This window comes from Vipera ursinii, assembly GCF_947247035.1.
Source record: "Vipera ursinii genome assembly, chromosome: 5".
Classification (NCBI taxonomy): Eukaryota; Metazoa; Chordata; class Lepidosauria; order Squamata; family Viperidae; genus Vipera; species Vipera ursinii.
The window spans coordinates 17,599,104-17,626,048 of NC_139518.1; positions in this window are offsets into that span (position 1 = coordinate 17,599,104).

Consider the following 26,945-nt stretch of genomic DNA (forward strand, 5'->3'; position numbering starts at 1 on the left):
AAGGAGACTGCCAACAGTCTCCTGCATGTCAAAACTCTGCAGCTTCTTTCCCATGAAATTCAGACACACTAGAACACATATGCAACAAAAAGTATGCAAATTTCACAATGAAATAGGACGTTTATGCTTTCCTGAAGCAATCATGTCATCTTCTCTTGAACATGGTTTTTCCATGCTGGCCACATTAACCCCATTTTTGCTTTCTCATTTTTTGGGTATGGTGGATCAGCTAAGAATCATCAGGCAAATGCTTCTTCTTCTGAAGGCTTTGGCTAACATTATCCTCGAGTTGAAAAATGGCTTTGTTTCATTTGACATACAGTATTGTGTGATTTATGCTGCCTCATTAGCCTTTGGCCCAATTCTCAAATCCATTTTTTTTCAAAGAAAAATCATATCGATGTCAGAAGCTACCTTATACTGTAGTGGTCAGATCATTGATTCATTTCTTTAGCCTGTTCTTCAGATTCTGACAGATCTGACAGATTCCCCAGAACAGGAAAAAATTTCTCTATTACCTCTAACTTGATTCTTTTAAAATTGGAGTTGCAAAGAATTAAACTCAAGATCTTCCAGGAAACCATATACTTTAGTTCTCAATTACTCCAGGTTTTATTCTGTCATTTTGGGGCAGCAACAGAATTATTTCAGTAAAAGAATACTCAGTAAGAATTAAAAAAAATGTCTCTTGTATGGCAAATACCATTTCTTGTCATTCAAAGATAAAGAGTGTTGGAGATTTATGACCACTATAAATATGAGCTATATCACTGGGTTATGTTTTTCTATCATTTGATGCTTATAATGAAACTCAAGAGTCCCTCTGTTAGCTCTGTGCAAGGCAGCAGTATTAATTTAACATTGTTGCAAATGCCAATCTGTTCTGATAGCATTTTATGTAATGCATAACACACCACATGTAACTAATCTAAGATAACTTAGATTCTTCTGCTAAGCAGAGTTACCTATCTGATTTCCAATGGTCTGTGATTTCTCTATTGTTACTTTTGAGAGTTTTTCTTAAGTGTCCACTTACTTGAATGTCAATTTCAGCATTATCAGGGAATACCTGTTATACAAACAACGGTGTTTATCATTGCTATTTGGTTATGACACTGAATCTTTTCCAAGATCTAATTCTTGCAAATTTCAACAAAGAAATGAAATCTATGTAGATGAAATCATTAAAAAAAAACAAAAACCCTAACAGCTAGATCTGGTCACACCATACAAAAATCTTGACGTAGTAGAACATGGCATATCAAATTATAGGTGGAGGATGAATTACAGATATTGTGTTAATAAATGAAAGTATCTGGTAATCTATCAGAGTAAAACATGCTCGCTTTAGTTCCTGACACGTGACTTCCTCATCTTCAAAAGTAAGGATACTCACAAATTGGGTTTGATTCCTGCTGTCTGTATAGGTCCACCCATGTAGTTTTCTTAAAAACAGCAAAATGGTTTAGTATTCCTCTCCTATAGGATTTTTTTCCCTACTTCTCAGACTAATCTATACCCCAGAGATTCCTTTGTGGCTGTTCATCATTAACATCAATTCTCATCAACATTAACTAGGCCTGATCTTATTACTGAGCATCTGAAGTCACTCAAGGTCAATCAGATGTTGCCACCTGTGGAGGCTTCTTGCTCTCTCATGCAATCAGAAAGACAATCTGGAAAGACATGCCTTCATAATTCAATAATATTGTTCAGTGGAAAAATTTATGGAACTGTAAAAGCCTAGTTTTAGAGATGTGTGTTTTTGGTTTTTGTTTTTTTTAAGAAATTGAATGACCACCCATCCTCCTCATTCTGATGAGGATCCAGATCTGTTGGGGAGACTACATTTAAATTCACTAGAATCTTCCAGACAATCAAGTCCACTTCATCCTGGGGTCATATGTACACTCCAAAAGCATAGCCAAAAAGTGCTCCATTCTGATAAGATGCAGCTCCAACCTCAGTCCATAACAGTTTCCCTGACAAGACGGGGGAAAAAGAAAGAGAGAAAAATGGACCACAAAGACTGATCACATGATATCAAAGGGTACATGAAATCCCTTTGAAACTCAGTTCATGAAAAACAAAGAAAAGAAATGGATTTGGAAGGAACCATGTTTTCAAGTCACACTCATGTGTTTGTGTATTGAACATGACTGACAGAACAACTTGGGCCCACAAATATGTATGATCATAACACAATGTGAATGGTTTTCTTGTTTTTTTAAAATAGAAATGGAATCATTTGCATAATAGATCAACCATCATTTTGCATGTCAGAATGTCTCTTATTATAAACAGCCTCAGTAAATCTGATGGACAGTTTATTTGCTGCCAGATTTTTTTTAAAAAAGTATGCAAAGTCAGTCTTCTTTCCTTTGGCAGAGTGATTCTAAAACAAAACAAGCCAAGATTTTACTAGGCTTGATCTTAAAAGGAAAGAACAAAACAGACATGAAAAAGTGTCATTTCTATGCTTCAATCCCTTCTCTATACTTCTCACTCATTTATCTCCCTGTGCACAGAGACACAGGACAGATTTGCACCAAGAATATTAAAACTTTTTGTTCCAAAGAAAACTCTTTAACATTTAATTTCCTTTCTGATCCTCAGTATCTGATCTGGGCAACTCAGTTTGAAAAGTCCTGAATAGGTCCAGTAGGTTTTCTCTGATTTCTGACTCTTCAATCAACATCGCTTCTTAGATCAAGAGGAAATTCATTTTCCCTCAAAGGTGCTTGGGTCAGTGGCTTGAAAGAAAAGGATGAATATGGCAACAGTTTTGAAAAGAGCTAATCTCCTTCAAGGATCTGAATACACCCTGGAGAGAGATCCTAAAACCTGATTTCAAGTTTGCATTTTTATTTCACATTTACTTGAGTTATTCAATCTTTCTATATCATGTCCTTTGGTTCTGCTTCAAATTCTGCCATCACAAGTGCAGAATAGAGTTGCTCTTACAAAGAGTTAAACAGATATCTTTAGTACCCTTTAAAATAGGGGTGGGCAGTGACAGGCCCTTTATGACCTGTGGACTTCAACTCCCAAAATTCCTGAGCCAGCCATAAAGGTGGCATAGTTGCCCACTCCTGCTTTAAAGTCTACAAGAGAAAAGCTGTTTCTACAGAGAATGAGGAAGAAACTGATTTCTGGTTTATTCTGATCAGGATTCAGTCTTGAAACCAACCATTTCAGTTCTGCAACTTGTTTTAAGTGCAACTTTTCCAACTACAGAACACCATCACATCTACTAATGCAGGGGTGTCAAACTCAATTTCATTGAGGGCCGCATCAGCATTGCGGTTGCCCTCAGGGGGTTGGGTGGGTATGGCCAGGGTGGGCGTGGCCTACTCAGTGGGTGTGGCCAGCTCTACATCGTTCGCATCAAGGTTGCCTATGGGGGGGCCCGGGCAGGAGTGGGACAGATCTGAGGGTCTCTGGCAGAAGGAGGGTCTCTGGGCCAGGGCCAAGGCAATGGGGGCTGTTCCCTCAATGTTTCCAGGATGGCTTCGCGGGCCACATGAAACCACTTCGTGGGCCGGATCCGGCCCCCGGGCCTTGTGTTTGACATGTCTGTACTAATGGGACCTTCACACTGAGAGTGCTGAAGTCTTTTCAGCCAGAAGGTAGCTAGCTAACAACAGAAAACATGATGTCCTAAAGCAGTGTTGCTCAACCTTAGCAATTTTAAGTTGTGTGGACTTTAATTTTCAGAATTCCTCACAGCCATGCCGGCTGGAGAATTCTGGGAGTTGATATCCACACAACCTGATGTGAGTTTGAAAAACTCCACTCTAGAGAAGTATTTTTTACCAGTATCTTAAAGACGTGTGGACTTCAACTCCCAGAATTCTCCACACATTTTACTGTTGCTGAATTTGAAAAACACTGCTCTAGAGAACTGCTGTGGTTCAATTAACCCTCTCTCAAACTTTTAAAGTATGTCAGAAGAATGTTTAAATGCAAAAAGGCCAAACAAAACATTCCAGCCTGATAAGGATTCAGTATTCAATAGTCATAAAATGGCTATTCATTGGGAAAAGAAAAAAAATAGGTTGAAGAAGAAATGGAAGAGAGTATGGGAAGAAATGGAAGGGACGTTGAGCATGAGGGATGAGATGCTTGATCCCTTTTTGCTCTTTTTTCTGATGTAAATCTTGCTGAGCTGGTAGGGTGGGAATAAAGTAAAAAATGAAGAGAGATGGGAAAACTCTATCAATTGACTGGTTGGCAAGCAAGAAAACATAGTTGAAAGGGAAAATATAGAGGAACAAAGTATAAAATGAAAAGGTTTTAAGTATCACTGTTGCTCCATCTTCCTTGAAAAATGGTACAAAAGAATTTTATTTATTGACTTACTATTATACCTTTTCATTGAAGGGAATATTAAGATGGCTCACCAAGTTGAAAAGGGAAAGATAACTCAGCAAATCTAAACATAAATTAAAATGATCTGTTCAGATTAAAAGCCTGGAGGAAGAATGGAGTTGGCATGGATTTCCTAAATATGGGTGGGGTGGGCAAACTCTACTCCTAATGTAATGTAAGATTACGTGATATAAGAGAAGCCCTCTTCCATTTCTCTTTGCCAGACTGGGGAGTGTGTAATAGCAGAGGCATCTTAGTCTGAGCCTCTTCTGCAGGCCTTAATGGATGGGTAGGTATCTAATCAAAGAGGGCTTAGACATCTCCACTATATTGCAATGTGAAGATGTGATTCCTGCCAGATCAGGTAGTTTTAGCTAGAATAGCCATAATTATGCAGACATACACTTCACCATAGCTATTATCTGTATATCTAGTGCAATCTTGGCTCTTTTATGACTCGTGGACTTCAACATGCTGGCTCAGGAATTCTGGGAGTTGAAGTCCACAAATCATAAAAGAGACAATGTTGCCTACCCCTGACTTAGGCTATCCCAGAAGTCAATAGCTTTCCCCACTAACCTTCATGTTTCAAGGTTCCCCCTAACTGTCATGCCCTCATTTGGACTTTCTCCAGAACTTACATGCTAATGTGTGGCAGTCAGTGTCATACTGATGGCAAAGAGAAAATGAAAATCATTTCCACATTCAGATAAAGCAAATGTTCTCTGAGGCAAAATGAAACCTAATATATGAACAATTCTATGCATTGGGCTCCATGATTGTCATAGAGCCCATGAATAACAGAAGATAACAATAACAGAATTGGAGAGGACCTTAGAAGTCTTCTAGTCTAACCCATCTGCGAAGTGATTTTTAAAGAATTATTGCAACTCCATTCAAACCAGACTAAACTCTGAGTCCACTGTTTTTAAATTTACCAGCAAGAATTCCCTTTTTCTAGATTCCAGTCTAGTTTGTTTCCCCTCTTTTCACCCATTCCCCAATTTAGGCAACATTCAAGAGTACTGATGGGTTCCTTGGCTTCACTTTTGGACAAAATGCAGGAAACTTCAGGTTCGTGCAGTCCACTCCCGTTCTTGTTTTTATTTTAAATTAATCACAGGTGGTCGTGATGTCCAAATCTATCACCTATGGTTTATGAAACTGGTTTGCTTCAAGAAATCACTGTGAAGATTAAGCACAATTTAGGTTTCAGGCATAGCATTAATTTTCTTTTGAAACAAAAAACAGACTTTTTTGTGTTTGCATCAGTAGAGGAGTGGGATGAGTATATCCAGTCGCAGCTTGCAAAGCTTTTGTATTACACATGGAAACAAAAGAGCACAGTCTACCATGCTTTTTGCTGGTTGAATAATTCACCACCTAGTTCATGATGCAAATTAGAGATTGCAAATAGGAGAACATGGTTTATAGAGCCCTGCAGAATAAATTAATATTGTTTGGTAAGGACAGGTTTTGAATGGTTTATACCAATCCACTGGTGTTGGGTTGATGCATGTCTTCATAGACCAAGTTCAGAGGAAAGCTTACAGCAACACTGCAATCTTACCTACTACTGTTTTAACCTTCATGTTCTCAGTACAGCAAAAATCTAGAGGAGCAGCAGATGGCAGTAAAGAGGAGGGGTTTTTTGTATTCCTTTTCTGCCATTTATTGGTTATCAAGATTTCTGAGTCCCAGATCTGGGGTAAAATTCAGGAAAGGCAAAGCTAGTGGGGAATGGATTTTTTTAAAAAAAAAATGGCTTGGGGAAGTTTGGTCATGGAAAAAGTGATAGGCTCACTTTAAAAAATGTTTTGGTTCTTTTTATGTCAAAATTTGAATAGGGAATGCTCCACTTAAAGACAAGATATACTGCAATATTTCATTTACCAGTGCCAACATAATGCAATAGTTCACTTTAGACATAATACCAGGCATACTTTAGTCACTTCACAGTTCACATTTCCATCCCCCATTAGAGGCAGATTCTGTATTCAGAGGTACAGATTCTAGATGTGCAGAAGTCTGTACACTTAAAATTGAAAAATTAGCCTCTTAGTAACAGTTTGCAGATCAGAAGCAGACCTTATGAAACCAGTATCAACCACTTCCGCTTGGTTATTCCAGTCTCATAATGGCAATTCACCATATAAAATGAATGCCACAACTTCATAGCACCTCCAACGTTCCTAGTTTAGCCAGTAGCTGGATGAGGAGAAACCCTGGGGCCATCAAGACGTATCGTGTGCATGAGTTTCTAGCAATCATAGGGGAGCTTAGAAGTCAAAAAAGGGGATAGCTGTTCTCAGTTCTCCTAAGATGCAGACATTAGTGCCATCTATTGCTTTGGGAAACGAATTAGACCCTGTTTTTAACCTCTCAGGCTCTTCAATATAAGGAAACCCAGCTTACCAGCAATCCTCATAAATGTTGCAACCACTGCAATCAGTGTTTCAAACTCCCCCTACAGGCTGAAGCCCTCTGCCTGCTAAAAGAACAAAAGGGGCCTCATATATTTTATTCTGGTTGTTGACAAGTTCTCTGCAGATGGTCTGCATCTTCCGTTATCAATAATGTTGAAAAGCTTTTCCATTCGTGCCAAGTGGCCTCCCTAAGCCGGCGGCTTTTAATAGCATTAAAACTTAGAGCAAATCAATTTCTATCTCAATTATGCTCCAGTCTTGTGTTCCCCTCTAAACCTTTTACTTCTCTCTTAGGAGAAGATCTCTCCATCACTGTATACCGCAAGGCCTGAATATAAATACAATATCATTGTGTGCTGCCAGAAGACCTGGAAGCAAGCCATCACTTGACCATTTTAATAGCAACCTTTGGAAGAAACCAGCAGTGTCACCCATGTATTACAAGGCATTACTGGCCGGTCTTAAAATCAAAGCAGTGATTCATTGTTTGGCTAAGAGGAAAAAGGGGCTACTTTTTCTGCATTGTTGTTTGACCTTATCCCTTTAACTTGAAGGCAAAAGAAGTTGTGAAGGCTGCTGCACCTTAGCTATTGCCAGAAATAAATCAAATGTGGTACAGAAAGCTTTAACGGTCCCATTGCACAAGGACAAATGATACCTTTTGGATACAAGTTCAGTACACTTTAGCGGGCAGATGAAGGAGACAGGCAGGCTAAAGATTAAGGGCTCTGTTTCTTAATTAAACTTAACATGCAGAATCAAAGTACCTACAGTTGTTGATTGAGTTTCTTTTTTCTTTTTTTTTAATAAAGAGTTTGCATAGATCAGTCAAGGGCTACGTTGATAGATTGCTACCTACACAGATGTTTGGAAAGTCAGAGCAAATGGTCTGTAACCAAAAAACAAAACAAAAGCGAAAAAACGATCAGGCCTGATTCAGTAACACCCTGGACTCTTCACTGGAAGAACAATAGTCCCATATTTCACTAAACCTATAAATCCTTATAATTAAGCTATGGAAATGATGAATCTATTTAATAAGTTTATTTATTATTATTTTTATTTATTAATGGGATTTATATCCCGCCCTATCTCCCGAGGGACTCAGGGCGGCTAACAACATCAAAACTGAAAGGTCTCTGTACAGTAAATTAAAAAATGAAATTTGAAATAAATTAAAATAAATTAAAGAATAAAGTTAGAATTGTAAACATAATTAAAATCCCTGTCAGTCCAGATCAGCCAGGTGGAAAAGGAATGTTTTGAGGCCGCGGCGAAAGGACTGGAGATCTTGGGCCATCCGAAGCTCAGGGGGAAGCTGGTTCCATAGGGCTGGCGCTCCCACAGAGAAGGCCCTCCCCCTGGGGGTCGCCAGCCGACATTGTCTAGCCGACGGTACCCTGAGGAAGCCCTCTCTGTGTGAGCGCACTGGGCGATGGGAAGTCGTTCCCGGCAACAGATGGTCCTGCAAGTATCCTGGGCCTAAGCCATGTAGGGCTTTAAAGGTAAGAACCAGCACCTTAAATCTCACCTGGAGGGCAACCAGTCGCCAATGCAGCTCACGCAGGAGGGGTGTAATATGGGAGTATCGGGGTGCTCCCATCACTACCCGTGCAGCTGCACTCTGCACCAGTTGAAGCCTACGGGTGGTCTTCAAGGGCAGCCCCATGTAGAGAGCATTACAGTAGTCTATACGGGAGGTAACGAGTGCGTGGGTGACTGTACGTAGGGCATCTTAACCACTGAGAGACAGTTTGGTATAGTGGTAAAAGGCACCAGGCTGGAAACTGGAAGGCTCTGAGTTCTAGACCTGCCCAAGATACGAAGTCAGCTGAATGACACTCAACTAGTCTTGTATTCTCAGCTAAGGAAGAGGAAAGCACGGGTAAACCACTGTTGCAAATGATGCCAAGACAACTGCATGGTCTCATCCAGGCAGAAATCAATAATTGAATCAAACAACCCTAGTTTCTGCAACTTCATATCAAGAGTGTTCAAATGTTTTAGCTAAGATAGTAGCAAAATAAATTTTAAAATACTCCAAGTGATTAGGTCAGAAGCTCTCTGGGCTTCCATTATTATAATAATGTTTAGTCACATAGTCAGATGTTTCGATTGGATCTGGCATTTTTATTTATCAAGTGTTTCCCAAAGACTTGGGGTAGGCAAATGGTGTTAAAGATATTGTTATAGGATGTAAGCTATTCCAAGTAAAGCTGCCATTTACAATTGACTGATGGTGATTTTGTCAATGCCAAAGATATTCAAGTAGATGTTTTGGGACTGCACCCAAGACACCTACCATTATTGATATTATCTTTGTTTTCTTTTGCCACAGTTGTTCCATTTCTATTTTCAAGTCTTTGTGTTTTGTTATCTACTCCAGTTCCTTCTCTTATATTCTCTTCTCTCCAGGTATACAACATCCAGATTCAGCTACAGTTTTATTCAAAATGGACAGTGATTAATATTTATATGTACATAGATGTATGGGTTAGGTATAAATGTATGTATGTATGTATGTATGTATGTATATGTGCATGTATATGTTTGTGTATGTGTGTATGTGTGTGTATGGGTATGGGTGGATATATACTTTCTTTTGAGAGCAGGCAATAGAATTTCATTTTTAATGTGGGCCAGAGGGCTCACCAAAAAAAATGACAATAAAGCTTATCTTATCTTATCCACTATCCAGACTTTTTTGTCTTTCTTATTGGCACTTGTTAAGTCTGGGTCTTATGTGGAAGGTGCTTGTCTGTTTGAATTCTAAAGTCCCAGAGCACTTTAGCTTCTTCATTTTCTATGATTTTTATCTATTATTATTAAACCTCCAGCGATGGAGCACTCACCATTCCAGGAGGCAAGTTGTTCCACTGCTTAATTGTTCTTACTACCAGGAAATCTCTCCTTATTTCCAAGCTGAATCTCTCTCTGAGGAGCTTCCACTCATTGCTTCTTGTCTTGCCCTCAGATGCTATGGATATGATAGCGTAATAACAATATTTATATAATTTATTAAATTTATTATTAATTTAAATTTCCCACTCATAGACTCTGGGTAGCATTCAAATACATTAAAACAGTTGAAAACATACAACTTAACAGGGAGCCCAAACGAAAACAATCAAACCTAACAAATCAAATCAAATTAGTGGCCCCACAAAGGACCCCAGGCCTGAGACCAAAGCCAGCTTTTCGGACTCTTCAGAGGAAAGACTGCTGTCCATATCTCTGGAGGGATGCACTTCTAGACATTGGGGGTATTCTTCATTGGTTCCAAAAGTTGAAAACATTTATAGGTGGTCTTCACTTAAGACATATGGCATGATCGCAATTTGCAATTTTACTGCCAGCTTCTCCATCGACTCTGCTAGTTGGAAGTTGGGGGTAAAATGCACAAAGGGCATAACTATAGGATGATGCAATGGTTTTCAGTGTGAGGACTGGTCATAAAGTTACTTTTTCAGCACCAACATTAAACGCTTGCTAAAGAGGACAGTAATTAAATAAGGACTACCTGTATTATGATCTCCCTAAACTTAGAAAGTTTGCTTAGCTTCCTTGGAGGTCAGGCAGTGCAAAGTAGATACAGCAGAGTCTCCCAACCTTTTTGAATAGGTGCTCCGGGGGGGGGAGGGGAAAGAGAGGATGGTTTTGTGAGAGGGACAGGTGTGTGCGCATACGCGTGCACGTAAACAACCATTGTGAGTGCTCACGGTCCCATTCACACAAGCAATGGTTAGTGGGGCCACAAGTGCCTGCATCGCTCAGGCGAATGGAGCTGCGAGCCTGCACAACACTCACACTAGTGGGGCTGTGAGCCCCCGCAACACTCACACAAGGGTGGCTGTGAATACCTGTGACGGTCACATGAGTGGGGCTTTAAGCCCTCACAACACTCACACAAGTGGGGCCACAATGAGTGGGGATGCAAGCCCTTGTGATGCTCATGTGAAGGTGGCCGAGAGTGCCTGTGATGGTCATGTGAATGGGGCTGCGAGCGCCTGTGACCCTCACGAGTGGGCTGTATGTGCATGCGCATCAGCCAGCCACTCATGCAGCTCAGTTGCAAAGAGGCCACAGACCGGTAGTGGACTGTGGCCCACAGGTTGGGGACTTCTAAGATACAGGGAAGCAACCATTCAATAGAGGAATTTTGCATATAATTGTATTTATATTTGAACTGGATTGGAGACAATGTTATTATTGATTTAACTGGGCTTAAACACAGTGAGAGTGAGAGTTTTAGCTGACAACCTTGATGTTATCAATTGTTTGTAACTCCGGAAAGCTAGCTACGTTTACTCCTATTATTGACAACCACCTTTTGCATATCTTCAAAGACCCTCCCTTTTCCCCCCCCACTTTTCTTAATTTCTGCTGAGTTCCTAGCAAAACAAAACCATAGCAAATTCTCTACAATGCTCTTTCTCTGAAAGTGGAAAAGCTATCTATTTCCAACTCATCCTAATTTTCTTATGCTATTATATTTGTTACATCAGTAGTTTAAATATTCCAGTATTCAGTCTCAAAAGCATATGTTGAGGGGTGGCCATTTATTTATCACAATTTTCCTCCCTTTTTCTAGTATTTTCCGGCAAATGCAGGGTCCACATTTTTGGATCAGCTGAGTGATGATCCATTTGGTTGCAACAAGAATTGATCAACTGGCATGTCGTCCAGGCCTCATGTCATGAGTTAAGAGACTCATGGATTGGTCCAAAGTCATCCGACTGTCTTTTGTATCTAAGGCAGGATTAGAATTCATGCAGTCTCCTTGGTTTCTAGCCTGGAGCCTTAACAGCTAGACCAAACTGGCTACTATAAATTTACATGCTATGAATAAATGTTAATTTTATAAGATCATTTGGTTTTACACTAAGGCTATGGGTTTTAGAGAATGTGTTGAAATGTTTTTATCCTTGAAGCCAGAGCTGGGCACAAAACCATCTTGAGTTCCTACCATATGTGCTTAACCACAGGAAAGAACTGCACACAAAATAGAACTGTGGCACTTATATTATGGTAAACTTGGTGTCTGTGGATGTCAGTCCTTAGAGGTAGCTCACCCAGGAAACCAAGGCCATGACTCCTATTGTAAGGGTACCGTAACATAATCTTGAAAAACTGAAAGCATTTCCCTGCATTTACTTTCCAAAGAACCAGGGAAGGTCCACACCTCTCCTTTGGACTCAGATTTCATTTATCAGATGGCTTTCTAGGTTGTGGCTCTTCCTCCTCTCTCCCAGGTTTATTCTCACAGGTATTATACTTGGAAACCTCTAACAATGTAACCCTTTCCTAGCCTTTCACACAAGACAGGCTCAGATATTCATTGGTCACATCTTTACATGACAGTAATGCTTGTTTTGACATGGAGGAAGAGACAGATTTGCCCCAGCTTCTGCCTCTTCAGTAGAGGAGGTTTTGTTCCTTTGAAAACTAGAGGCTGAACTCCAGGAGTGTCAAACAACCACTTGTGCACCGGATTGGGAGTACCCAGAATTGGTTGAAAAATGGGTGGCTATGCAAATGTTTCAAATAAATAAATAAATAAATAAATAAGTAATAAATAGAGTAAGTAAATAATCATACGTACATACATACATACATACATACATGACAGCACAGAGGAAGCAACACTTAATCTTCTCTTTAATGTTGCAATCATTTTTATTCCTCTGCAGAATTTAAAGGTTGTAATCAATTTGAACTCAACCTGCAGAAAATCTTCACTACAGTACTTATCTCTTTAAAATTACTTGCTTTTAAGGGTAGCAAACTACCACCATCTAGTGGCCTGCAGGACTTTTCTAAAATTTATTTTTCTATTATTTATTATCTTTTATTTTATTCATTTACATCTGTTAGATCCCCAGACTGGGTTAGCTTTATAATCTCTTTTCTGATATTGATTCTCTGCATTTTAATACTGAAGCTAAAAGGATTTTTCCCTATCTATATTTTTTTCTTTGCATAAAGTTTAATTTTGTTTCTTCCCTATGAGATTGGCTTATCTAGCACCTCTATTCACATATCTTGAAATTATAAGTCCATAAAATGACTCTACAACATTTATTTCATTGTTACCTTTTTGTCCATCAGAAAAGCACTAGAATATGGGTTGGGTAGAATTCTAGACCTGCCCAAGATACGAAGTCAGCTGAATGACACTCAACTAGTCTTGTATACCATCTCAGACAAATGGTTGTCCAATCTCTTCTTAAAAACCTCCAGTGCTGGAGCATCCACAACTTCTGAAGACAAGCCATTCCACTTGTTATTTGCTCTCACTGTTAGGAAGTGGTTGTGGTGAGAACTACCCAACCCTACTACTTGGAAGTTATAGGAAACAGGGTATGAAGAGTATGTAAACTAGAAGGCTTCTAGGAGATAGGATTTGAGATCTTCACCCTTCTACTTCATGGTGTGCTATCACAGTGGCATATACAGAAGCACTATATACTGTATGTCCTACTTGCAAGATATCCTACTAAGAGATTAAATTAATCATTGCAGCATTTCCAACGTGTATGTATTTTTCAGAAAGATTGTGGCTCTTAATTTGCAGTAAATTGTTCAGTACTTGTGGAATTTCTGGAGACATCATCCCTTTTTCTTTTAAAATTATATACATAAAAATAACAGGAGCAGTTCTGTTAACTCCTCCAGTCTTCCCTGACTGTCCACATTTACATGGAAGACTTCAGGGAAATCTTATGGCACTGAGAAAAAATAAAATGGTAAAAGTGCCTGATAGACTAGCAATTCTATATATCCATATAGGCAGCCAGAATCTATGAATTCCTTTTTAACAAATACTTTACTCAGGATGTTTATTATCAGGCATTGTGCTTCATGTTTTAAAAATGTGTTCTCAAAACAAGCTAGTTTTTGTATCATTTATTTTGTTGTTGTGCTATTCTCTTCTGTTGCTTAGATCTGGGAATACTAATTAAGCAGGTTCACAAGGAGAATATATGGACTGTAAAAGGTAAAGGTAAAGATTCCCCCGCTCATGCATGCTAGTCGTTTCCGACTCTAGGGGCCGGTGCTCATCTCCGTTTCAAAGCCGAAGAGCCAGCGCTTGTCCGAGGACGTCTCTGTGGTCATGTGGCCGGCATGACTGGACGCCAAAGGCGCACGGAACGCTGTTACCTTCCCACTGGAGTGGTCCCTATTTTTCTACTTGCATTTTTACGTGCTTTCGAACTGCTAGGTTGACAGAAGCTGGGACGAGTAACAGGCGCTCACTCTGTTACGCGGCACTCGGGATTCGACCCGCTAAACTGCCGACCTTCTGATCGACAAGCTCAGCGTCCTAACCCACTGAGCCACCGCGTCCCTTATGGACTGTATGAAAACCTTATTCAGTTTAAGTAATTCATGAAAGCCATGGAGATGACTATTAGCCTTGATGGCAATGTGATGACCTTTGAAGACCATCTGTTGGGAGACTAGTGGGCTTCCTTGTGCAGTTGGTTGGCCACTGGGTCAGGCATCTGATCCAGCAGATGTATTGCTTACATTCTTCTGTGAGGGTGTTAGAAAATAGCCAGCCTGATTACTAAAAGTTCTTTGAATGCTGGACTGTTTCCATAAGTCATATTCCTGGTGATCCCATCATACAGTGGCTCAAAAAGAAATCATTGTACGAGGGGAATGTATGTGTTTTTCAAGTCCTCTCCTATCAGGAGCTGATTTACATACCACATGGATGTGGTGATGAACTAAATATAGGAGAAAGCACTGACAGTTAACATATGGACGTCATTTTAACTTTCTAGACCATCGTATGTTAATTGAAAATATCACAACCTGGCAAATCAACTCTTGCTATAATTTCTTTTCTTTAAAAAAATGAGAATAGTCTCTGGCTTTAAGCCAATCAAGACTTGCATGCATACATACCCAATAGTACATGCATGTCAACATTTATTTGCTTACTGTCTTAGCAACCCTTGACAGCAAGTTGCAAATTATAATGGAATCTGAAGGTTCAGTAGAGGGTTTATTATGCAGACAGTGTCTTGATAAATCCCTCTGCAACTATTCAAGTGATGTGCTTACTGCTGGATCTATGCTACATATGCTGTATTCGTAGTTCAGCTTAGACAGAACTTTCTTTTAGAAAGTTCCCCTTGGTCTACTTCCTACTATAGAAAAAGTCATTGACACATGCCAGCAATGTGATTATAGACAGCTCCGTTTGTGCACTGAAACACAGCTGGGGACAGTTAAGACAAAAAAGCCATCTGGACAAGCTAGAGATGGAAAAATGAAAAGAATGTGATTTGCGTATAGATGTGTATATTGTGCATACATAAACTTGGCAATCAATATTAACCTACCCACAGCAGCTTTTGGGAAATTAGTAAGGAATGACAAAGTGTCAATGTCACTTATAGAGTCTGCTGAAGAGCATTTCCTTGTACTAAAAAAGCAAAGTCATATTTGGGCTGCATAAGGGGTCTTCATAATTCTGGAAATGGATAAAAGGAATACATTTGGTAGTATACAATTATATGGATAGCACAGAATAGCACAGAATTGTAACCCATTACTCCCAACATCTAGCATTCCTAGTAGAGATGAAAGGTTAGCTAGACAAGACTGCAAGAATGAGACAGAGCAAAATGTACCAGCTGTGTAAGAAACATCCTATGATGCAACAAGTTAGACACAATAGGATTCATCCATCACTAATTGGTCAAGCTGAAGATAGAACAATCTTGTAGTGAGGTTTCCATTTGTAGCCAAGCTTTTGCAATAACATTCCAGAAGTTCTTTGGCTTAGACATTGCCAACATTGCATATAAGGAATTGGAGGCCTCGTTTGTTAGCTTTAACCATTTCCATAGAGGTCAGCATTATGTTCTTCCCTAGTGGTCAAGGAGATACCAATAGAATCACATCCTCCTGCTATATTCAGGTCAACTTACACTCAAGGTCTGAATTGGGACTATAAAGATATTCATAAATGAAATAAAGTATTTAGGTGAGTTTGGGCTGGATTGCATTAAGGGTTCCCAAAATTCCCTAAATGAATGGAACCCTTTTCCAGCTGAGCATATTTGGTGAATTACTGTGTGCAATATGAAGACTTGCAACTCATGGAGGTAGCGTAGAAAAGTCCACTGGACTGGGTTATTCCGAGGGAATAGTGTTCTTCCTCCCTGTAGAAGAAGTGGTAGAACATGGAGTGGAAGTAAAAGAGGGATCAGCCTAGAATCCCTACATAGCCACAATCGAACTAAGTCCAACTTCCTTTAACTCCAAGGAAGTGCTAATTCTTAATTGAGAAGATTCCTGTCATAGGCTGTTTAGCAATAAATCAGCTAATTGGACCTTCACATGTGGAACTGGTCTTTCGTGCCCGACACTCCCACTTCAACTGATATGAATACTGTGCATGCTAGGAATTCCCTTGATTATCTACCTGTTCAATAATACACACAATGACTCATATAAAATAAAATAGCCCTTCATAGAAATGTTCAAAAATATACTTTCCTGCCACATCAGGCTGACTAATCATGGAAACCTGGGGCTAATCAACAACAGTTGAGTTGTAAATTGTGAAGTTTCCATTTCATCAACTGGAAGACTCAGTGTAGGTGCCTCAGGACATGTTTTTGTGTGCCTGTGTGTCAAAATGGGCAGGATGATGGGCATGAATTCAAGCCAAACACTTTTGTACAGGTGCGACTTGCCAATACATGTAGAAAAAGATCCTGCACTGTGATCCTGCACCCATCATCCTGAGCCTCCTCACAGGTGCTGCTGGTCAGTGTCTTTTTTTCTGTGAAGGCTAGTAAGGAACAAAGTCTTACAACGTTTCTGCTCTTGTGGAAACAGTAGCACTGCAGAAAATGTTTTATTTTGTTCAATTCTTTCAACAGAAGAAATCACATACGTATTTAGTCCAACCCTGTCAGGGAAATTGGGCTAATGTGATTCCCAGACAATGGCAATTCACTTCTGTCCTGTTGTGAAGAAAACTACATGGAGGTATCCTGGGGAGACAGTCTTGATTTGAGGGCACCAATGCTTCTGTGTCCATGTCAAAATTTATAGCCGCTACTACTCAAAACTGTAAAAAAAAAAAAGACATACAAACGGTCTCTTTCTGTATCCTTAGTGAATTTTTAGTGGACAGTCTTAGCCATTTAGTCCTTGTTTATGATTAAATCTTGCTCTTGAGACACAAATAAGTTACAGCTTTTTTAATTTCAAAAAGCATTATGGTACTAACATTGTCTGAATGAATCTTTTTTTGTTGTTTTTGCTTTCAGCTTGACTGTATTTTATTTTGCCCATCATTGGAACTACGTTTCCACAAGATGGCAGCATAAGCCCACAAAGATATGAAGGTTGCCACACAGCATAGGATAAGGACACAGATTTCTCTGTCCTACCTTAAAAACTAATAAAATAAGTTTGCATAGCAAACTGATTTAGTGCAGAACATACTGGCTTTAATAGTTGACCAATAAGAAACCTTTTCCTGCAGGCATTCACTTAAAGATGGATTATCTGTTTAAGTGTGCTTTTATCCCTCTATCCAGCAGTGCACAGAAAGCAATGGATTAGCAAACAGGAACATGATTCTAAACCATCTCATTTAAGTATTTATATCTTGCCTTTCCAGCAGCAAATTGCTGTCAAAGGAGCTAACAGCCAAAAGAGTGAAATAAAAACAAAATTAAGAGTACCTCTCGCTTCCTTTAAGCGAAACAAGCAGCAATAGAAAGTACTATTAAATATAAATAGAACAGAATGCTGCCTTTTAACTTGTGGGGAGTATCCCTGTTCCAGGGTGCCCGCTAGTCAAATTCTATGTTTATATCACAAAACCTCAGTGAGTTCCAGAGGATGCCTACTATAGATTCTTAATAAATTCTTGAAATTTCCAATATTATGACCACGATCCATGCTCCTTGAACATTATAGCAGAGTTCTCAACAATTTGCAAGGAGCAAAATAGGGTTCGGAATACGGATCTTGAGGGGAGAAATGGAAAGAAAATAGATGCAAATATACTTAAAATTGGCAAAGATGCAAACCAGAGTAAATGGATTCTCGCACTTGATTTGATCAAATCCCATCACACCCATTCATCCACCTACCCACCTGTTTGCCTACTTATCTAATTTTCATCCTCTGATTTAAGTGTAGGATGCAAATGTGACCTCACCATGTATCAGAGAAGTTTGTCTTTCATTACTAGCCTTTTGATTGACTTTTCTCAAGCTTATTGGGGATGCCTTTAGAATCTATTACAAAAATATCCTTCCTTTAAAAACTTCCAAAAGTGCAATCCCACAAACATTTACAATAGAGTAAAAAGGTAAAGGTAAAGGTTCCCCCGCACATGCGTGCTAGTCGTTTCCGACTCTAGGGGCCGGTGCTCATCTCTGTTTCAAAGCCAAAGAGCCAGCGCTTGTCTGAGGATGTCTCCATGGTCATGTGGCCGGCATGACTAGATGCCAAAGGCGCACGGAACGCTGTTACCTTCCCACCGTAGTGGTCCCTATTTTTCTACTTGCATTTTTACATGCTTTCGAACTGCTAGGTTGCCAGAAGTTGGGATGAGTAACAGGTGCTCACTCTGTTACAACAGAGTAAGACCCATTAAATTAAATGGAAATTATCTTTGGGAAATATATATTATAGGATCAAACTGCTAGTCTCAGGTAAAACAAAATTCTGAATTTTGTAAACTACTCAAACAGCTCAGCTTGTACATGTTAAACATTGAAAAATCAGCCAAGGTTAGAGCTAAATAAGATTAGAAAGTTTTATGCCTCTTCAATAACTTTATCCTTGCCAGTTAGACATTTTCTATGAAGCATAGGCTAGTTACAAGCTGTAGGATTTTATCTTCTTTTCCAGCTTACTATTCTCTCCTCTTTACTCTGTAATATTACTGTAATTGTAGTTAATGAATTACTGTCCATCAGCATTGATATTAAGTGTTACTAATTCCCACCTAGGTAGGATTAAAAGATAAAGAAGAATGTTAGTTAAGCAGAGAGAAAAAATATTAACTGCAGTTATCTCAGGTGCTATAATTAACTGCCGACACAGTTGGGGAGATGAAATTTATTTCATGGAAGAAAAGTACACATCCTCCTGTCCTACATTTCTGCATTTCTTTAACCATGATTGAGAACCAGGATCTGTTTATCTGCATTTTCCAAGCATATATTTGGCTGGTAAATTACTTAAGTCTGATGTTTTGATCAATACAATCATTACATCATGCTTAAAATCAGCATTACCGTTAATGAATCCATAATTCCAACATTTAGAGGGAGGGAGGAGGGTGGAAGGAAGATAAGATAAAGATAGGATAAAGATAAGACAAGACAAGATAAGATAAAGATCCTTTTTCTCAACAAAGGTTCAGCCAGGTGCAAAAATGCAGGTTCTACTCACATAATCACACATTTATTTTACCACTGGCAATTAAATTTACATCCTTGGTGGAGCAGTGGGCTAATGCCTCCTTAAGTAACACCAGCTGCCTGCAATTAGTGCAGGTTCGTATCCCACCAGGCTCAAGGTTGACTCAGCCTTCCATCCTTCCGAAGTAGGTAAAATGAGGACCCAGATTGTTGGGGGCAATTAAGCTGACTTTGTAATAATGCCGCTTGGGGTGTGTGTGAAAGCCCTAATAAGCAGGCATATACATAGAATGAAGGCTACTGCTAAGCTTGTAAGCCGCCCTGAGTCTTCGGAGAAGGGCGGGATATAAATGGAATTAAAATAAATAAATAAATAAATTTACGGTCAACAATTTCTTTGAGGCATCTTGCATAGACAAAATTAGATGCATACGCAGGGGCTAAAATGAAGTATAGATCTGCAAGCATTTCTGGAAATTCTCCAGTTGGTATAAACTACTGCTTGTTCTCATACTGTAGAAGATAATTGTGGGGTGTGTACGTGTGTGTGTGTGTGTGTGTGTGTGTAACATTGCAATGTGTGAATGCTGTCATTATATTTATTATCTTTCAAATTTATATAGCCATTCACATCACAAAAAAGTGGCCTATGAAAAATTTTAACATAAAGAATCTAAAAGTTGGTATATGATAAATTTGTAAGTATACATTTTGGGAGTTGGTACTGGGAGGGCAAAATGCCTTTAAGCAAGGAAGACAAATTAGGGGATTCCACCAAAATACCTTAAAAATAGTTAATCTCAGCTACATTTGTCTATGGATTACACAATCCTAGTCTAGTCAAACTACAAAGATTGACACACTCATTCATTATGTGCTATCAAGTCACTGTCAACTCCTAGAAACCAAAGGGTGGATATTCCTTTGTGATAATCTGTCCTTAACCTGGACCTACAGGTTTTCCAATACACATCAGAACTCTAACTGAATCCATCAACTTTGCTGCTGGTCTTATTTTTATTTTATTTTCTTCCTTTGACTGGTAATTTGTGCCTCAGGTTGATTAGTTCAATGATCCAATTTTTTGCTTTCTTGGTTGTTCATGGGATTCTATTTCAAAAGTTTTAACACTCTTTTTGTTCTGTTTCTTCAAACTCCATATCAGCATTCTAGCACTTGTCTAATGCAGTTGTAAAATATAGCAGACACTATGGTAAAACTAAGCAGGTCTTTCTTGTTTGACATAGAAGGAATCTGTAGCTCAACAATGGCTGGAGGATTACAAGTTCCTTGACCAACTATAAAAAATTAGCATCTTCCAACCACTGTGAAGATTGATACAGACTACTAAAAACAGTGAATACCAAACTCATTTTTCCCATAAGGAAATAATGTAAATAAATTTGATGTGTTCTCAAACCAAAGACAATGCCCATTTTTAAGGCAATGTGTAAAAATATAGGCGTGTATATCATTACTTTACATGAGAAATAAACCCAAAAAGTAATAAATAGGTTAAATAAAATAAAAACTTCACTTTCTTGTACCGATGGGAAAAAAGTGCAAAAATACACAAAATGACCACAGAAGCGAAGATAATTCTGAAAGGGGATGTGCACAGGGCAGGGGTTACTGCGTGACCTTTTGTTCCAGCTGAAAAGGGTAGTGAGTCATAAGGCAACCAACACCGACATGTTCTAGCTTACGTATCGAGTACCAAACAAACAATTTTCTCATCAAAATGTGTCACATAACAAATCCCTTTCTACCCATACTCCAGAGTCTACTGGAATGAGCAGCCCTGGCCAATTTAATACAATAAATAAAATAAAATACTCCCACTGGGGTATTGAATCGGAATTAAACCAAATTGAAAATGGGGTGGCGGGACATGCAGAATCAGTTCTGCCTGAAAACTGAAGGCTTTTCACTTGCAATAGCTGATGTTTCATGACAGAGTGAAGTTTTGCATCTTATGTCACTGATTTAAACATATAGGGAACGGTTGCTGGAACTGGGTATGTCTAGTTTAAAGAAGAGAAGGGCGAGGGGTGACACGATAGCAGTGTTCCAATGTCTCAGGGGCTGCCACAAAGAAGAGGGAGTCAAGGTATCCTCCAAAGCACCTGAAGGCAGGACAAGAAGCAACGGATGGAAACTAATCAAGGAGAGAAGCAACCTAGAACTAAGGAGAAACTTCCTGACAGTTAGAACAACTAACCAGTGGAACAACCTGCCTCCAGAAGTGGTGAATGCTCCAACACTGAAAGTTTTTAAGAAGAGACTGGCCAGCCATTTGTCTGAAATGGTATAGGGTTTCCTGCCTGAGCAGGGGGTTGGACTAGATGACCTCCAAGGTCCTTTCCAACTACTGCTACTACTACTTCTTCTTCTTCTTCTTCCTCATTATTATTATTATTATTATTATTATTATTATTATTATTATTATTATTATTATTATACATTTAGTTAATTAAGGATTATTGCTAATCTATGAATATACTATTCACTATACTGCATACTGCAGATGATACCACTCTAATGGCAGAAAGTGAAGAGGAACTAAAGAGCCTCTTGTTGCTGGTGAAGAAGGAGAGTGCAAAAGTTGGCTTGAAACTTAACATTAAGAAAACCAAGATCATGGCATCCAGCCCTGTCAATTCCTGAAAAATAGATGGGGAAGAAATGGAGGTAGTGACAGATTTTATTTTCCAGGGCTCCAAGATCACCACAAATGGGGACTGCAGCCAAGAAATTAAAAGATGCTTGCTCCTCGGGAGGAAAGCTATAGCAAATCTAGACAGCACACTAAAAAGCAGAGACATCACCCTGTCAACAAAAGTGCGTATAGTCAAGGCATGGTTTTCCCAGTTGCAATGTATGGCAGTGAAAGTTGGACCATAAGAAAGGCTGAGCGCCAAAGAATTGAGGCCTTTGAACTGTGGTGCTGGAGAAGACTCCTGCGAGTCCCTTGGACTGCAAGGCGATCAAACCTGTCATTCCTAGAGGAGATCAGCCCTTATTGCTCTTTAGAAGGCCAGATTCTGAAGTTGAAACTCAAATACTTTGGCCACCTAATGAGAAGGAAGGACTCACTGGAGAAGAGCCTAATGCTGGGAAAGATTGAGGGCAATAGAAGAAGGGGACGACAGAGAATGAGGTGGCTGGATGGAGTCACTGAAGCAGTGGGCATGAGCTTAAATGGACTCCAGAAGATGGTAAAGGATAGGAAGGCCTGGAGGAACATTGTCCATGGGGTCATGATGGGTCGGATACGACCTCACAACTAACAACAACAACAACATACTACATACTATTCCAAAAGTGGTAAGATTAGCAACGAGAAAGAAAAAAATTCAATGTTTAATTGCTTAAGAAGCTGCTGAGCTAGTACTTCAGAATTTCGTATCTGCCCAGTGAGACAGAAAGAACTGGTGCTGATAATAGAGATTTTGACTTATGCTGCTTAGAGCTATAGCCAATCCAACTTGAGGAACATATGCATTGACCAATGATGGGGTTACATGGATCGCTGCTATTACAGCTGCATTGCAGTACACATTTTTTTCCATGGTAACCAGCAGGGTACGCTGAAACGAGATAAGCAGACAGCACTTGTCACTTAGAACTATTAATTCAAACAAAACCATCTGCTTCACAGAAGAGAGAACAACTCTCATACAAGCCACTCCTTATGGCTTGCTGTGTGCGAGACCTGAAACATCATGTAACTCAGCACCGAGGCACTCATTCATTACTCTTAGGCAGGTGGCACAGAAATGACACATCTGTATAAATAACTGTTTGAAATCATGATGGTGCACTGCTAAGGAAAGATTACCTTACTGGCCTCTGAGTATGATTTATGTCAGGTGTAAAGGCTGAGGAATTCTGGGAGTTGAAGTCCACAAGTCATAAAAGGACCAAGTTTGAAGACCCCCTGGTTTACGCTGTGCATTTCCAAAAGTTGGGGCATTAGTTTTCAACTGCCTTTTTCACTGTTGCATGTAAAAGAATAGTTATGGGAATGCAGGGACTTGTTCTGTGTAGTGAAAAATATTGTAGTTCAGAAAGAAGCATAGAATAGGCTAGACCAGGGGTAGGCAACCTTGGCTCTTTTGTGACTCGTGGACTTCAACTCCCAGAATTCCTGAGCCAGCCAGGAATAGGCTAGATTAATCCTTAGCCTATTCAGGAATTAAACCTTCTGAGGTTAAATATGCATTTGACTTAGGAAAGCTGCACATCCATAGAAGGAGAAGAAATGTTGTAGCTGAACAACAGTAGTGAGGAAAGGAGAACCAATCCTTTCCCCTTTTGGAGCTGTTTTCTTGGGACAAAAGACACAATTCAGGAGAAAAGCAGAAGTGCTTGTGTTCACACAATGGCAGGCTTAGCTGAAGAATGACATGGAAAAATTCACCCCCAGAGTTCAGTTCTTTATTTGCTTACACACAATAGACAGAATCTTGCCAGACTAAGCTCTTAATACTCTTAACCTAAATGGTTATACACTGGGAAATTCGGGAGTGGCTATCCCACAGGTCTGCAACCCATGACTCCGGAGCCGCATGCGGCTCTTTCAACCATCTCCTGCGGCTCCCAGTCCTCTGCCATGTGCAGTCCAAAAAGAAAAAAGTGGGACTAAAAATGTTCAACCAATCAATTCAAATATGCAGGGTAGGTTCATATCTCGCCTTGGCTCCACTGTTCAGTCAAACCCTGTTCTGCGCATGCGCGCATGTACGCACATGCACACACATTTTTTGCGGCTCCCAGCTTTTCCTTTTGTGAGGGAACCGGTTCCGAGTGGCTCTTTCACTGTTTCAGGTTGCTGACCCCTGGGCTATCCGAACTCTCTTCCCTCTGTCTCCTATCCAGATTCATCCTGTGCTGTTTCTTCTCTCCTACCTCCTCCTTCCTGGGAACTCGCAAGTTCTCCTCCATAGGCATCATCTCTCATGCCCAAGTTGCTGAACTTATAAATTTAGTTAACCCAACAACTGGTTATACACCATACAATGAACAAAAACAGAACTCAAATTAACTCTCTGGCTTCATTTATAATCTTCCCATCATGGAGGACATTGAGAGGCACACAACCAATACAAACCTAACCAAAGATAAAAATAAAAAAATAAAAATATCACCAACATCACAGTAAAAAGATCATTGATAACAATTGTCCAAAGCAACAATAATTACCTTCAGAATGGTAAGCATGATTTATTTTTTATTTTAATTCCATTTATATCCCGCCCTTCTCTGAAGACTCAGGGCGGCTTACAAACTTAGTAATAGCCTTCATTCTATGTATATGCCTGCTTATTAGGGCTTTCGGGGCCCCCCAAGCGACATTATTACAAAGTCAGCTTATTGCCCCCAACAATCTGGGTCCTCATTTTACCTACCTCGGAAGGATGGAAGGCTGAGTCAACCTTGAGCCTGGTGGGATGCGAACCTGCACTAATTGCAGGCAGCTGGTGTTACTTAAGGAGGCATTAGCCCACTGCTCCACCAAAGCCTCATGCATATGGAAAGGATTCCTATTATCTATCTATCTATCTATCTATCTATCTATCTATCTATCTATCTATCTATCTATCTATCTATCTATCTATCTATCTATCTTATACTGAACTCCCCCAATGAAGAATTAATACAACATAAAAATAATACTGAAACTATTAAAGCTATACACTCTTAAAAGAAAATTTGGTGCCAAGTAAAGTTTTCAACATGCCTCCTATCCCATTGTTTGAGGGTCTTCAGTATTTTATAAAAGGCTAGGAAGATAGAGGCTTGCTGAAGTTTAACAAAATAGCCTAAATCGTAAAGTCACACAATAGACTGGATTCACACAGCACTGACAGACAGACAGACAGACTTCTTTACTTCCTCTTTTATCACTTCAGGTGTCAAGACAGACAGAAAGGCAAATACCCAAAATATCAACTTGAACATTTATGTGAATGCATCTGCTGGGTCAGTAGATAACTTACTTCAGCAAGTTGTGTGAACACAAGCAAAGAAAAAATTAATATAATTACGATTTCTGGAAACTGTGACTCCATACAATGCTTTTTTACTTTTGTGTGCTGATTTAAGATGTCAAATCCAGGTCAACTGCTGGTCTTTACAATTTGAATCATTTGTGGGGAAGACAGTATATAATCCCCATATAAAATATTTAAAAAGATTAATTTCTCCTCTGCTTCTTTCTAAGGGTAGTAAATTGTCTTCCAGCCTCCTGATTTATATAGTTGGCTGTTCAGCTTTTCTTATAAAGTTTGGAAATATATTTATTTATTGGTACAAAATACCCCTGTCTCCACAAGCACAGATAAACTTGGAAACAGATGTATTAAGGAAGAAAGAAATATTTATTTCCAGTTAACTGATACTTCCAATCAGCAATTAAACAAATACTGATCTTTTCTCTCAAGGTTACCTAGCTAAGCCTCCAGAAAATATAATATCTTTTAAGCATATTTATCAGAGAGACAATCCCATCAATTATTCCTCATATAATGAATTCTCCAAACTTAGCTGTCATTGGGCAAAGAAGTATTTTCTCTGAAATTGTCAATAATTATCACTGTCCCAATGAAATTTTATCTGTTTGTAGAAGATTTTCTATGGAAAATTTCTATACTTAAAATTCTCTTCTAGTATTTGTAGAACTATGACTCCTGAACCTGGGAATAATTTAAATCCAACATTTTAAATCACACAGACCTTTTAAATTATGACTCCTAACCTATTGGATAATTGTCTATGTTAGCTGGAACTGTAGTGTAAAATACAAAAGACCTCAGCTGAAGAATTCTGATTTTTTTTATTAATCCCCTCCTCATTATTTTCTCATTCAGTTATTTCCCCCTTTTAATATTTATGGCTTTGACATTTTTTCCCAAAAATATAAGGACAACTGCATTTTGGTTGACCAGCTGCTCCATAATAGCACCACTCTGAGAGGAAAGCAATGTTTAGGTATAAGTAAAAGTGGTTTCCAGGCCATTCTGTAAGAACGTACGTATTAATTGTCTTTTACATTTTCTGAATATTTCTTTGGTAAGTTTCAAAATGCACTTGGAAATACACATTTTGAAGGAAAGAATTTTTGAATGATGTAGCACCATTTCTAGGAATAACCCCCCCTTCTCCAAGAATGTAGTATATGATTATCCCCAGGGACAAACATGCAGTTTTAAGATCACATATAGCCTTCAAGCTCAATAGTTATGGTCTACAGCAGGGGTCTCCAAGCTTGGCAACTTTAAGACTTGTGGATTTAAGTCCCAGCGTGGCTGGCTGAGGAATTCTGGGAGCTGAAGTCCATAAATCCTAAAATTGCCAGGCTTGAGACCCGGATCTAAAGAAACCTTTTAATCACTATTGTTTACAATTAATGGCCTGATTTCCTACTATGTTGAGATAGAAAACCACTGGAAAAATCTATGTCAGGTAATATAGAAAGCAAACAAACAGGGAGTCTTTTTTTTTAAAAAAAATATAACCTTCCATCCAAAAACCTCTAAAGAATTTAGGGAAGAGATTGAAAATCCTGACTTTGGCACCTGATACACCCCTGCTTGCACCGCAACATTACTCTCCCCTCCACAACTCTTGATCAGTCTTTGTCACAAAAAGGTTAGTTGGGTCTATTCAAAATAATAATGATGAAAACTGGAAGAAATATACTGTAAATTCAGTGCAATTGAGCTTGACCAAA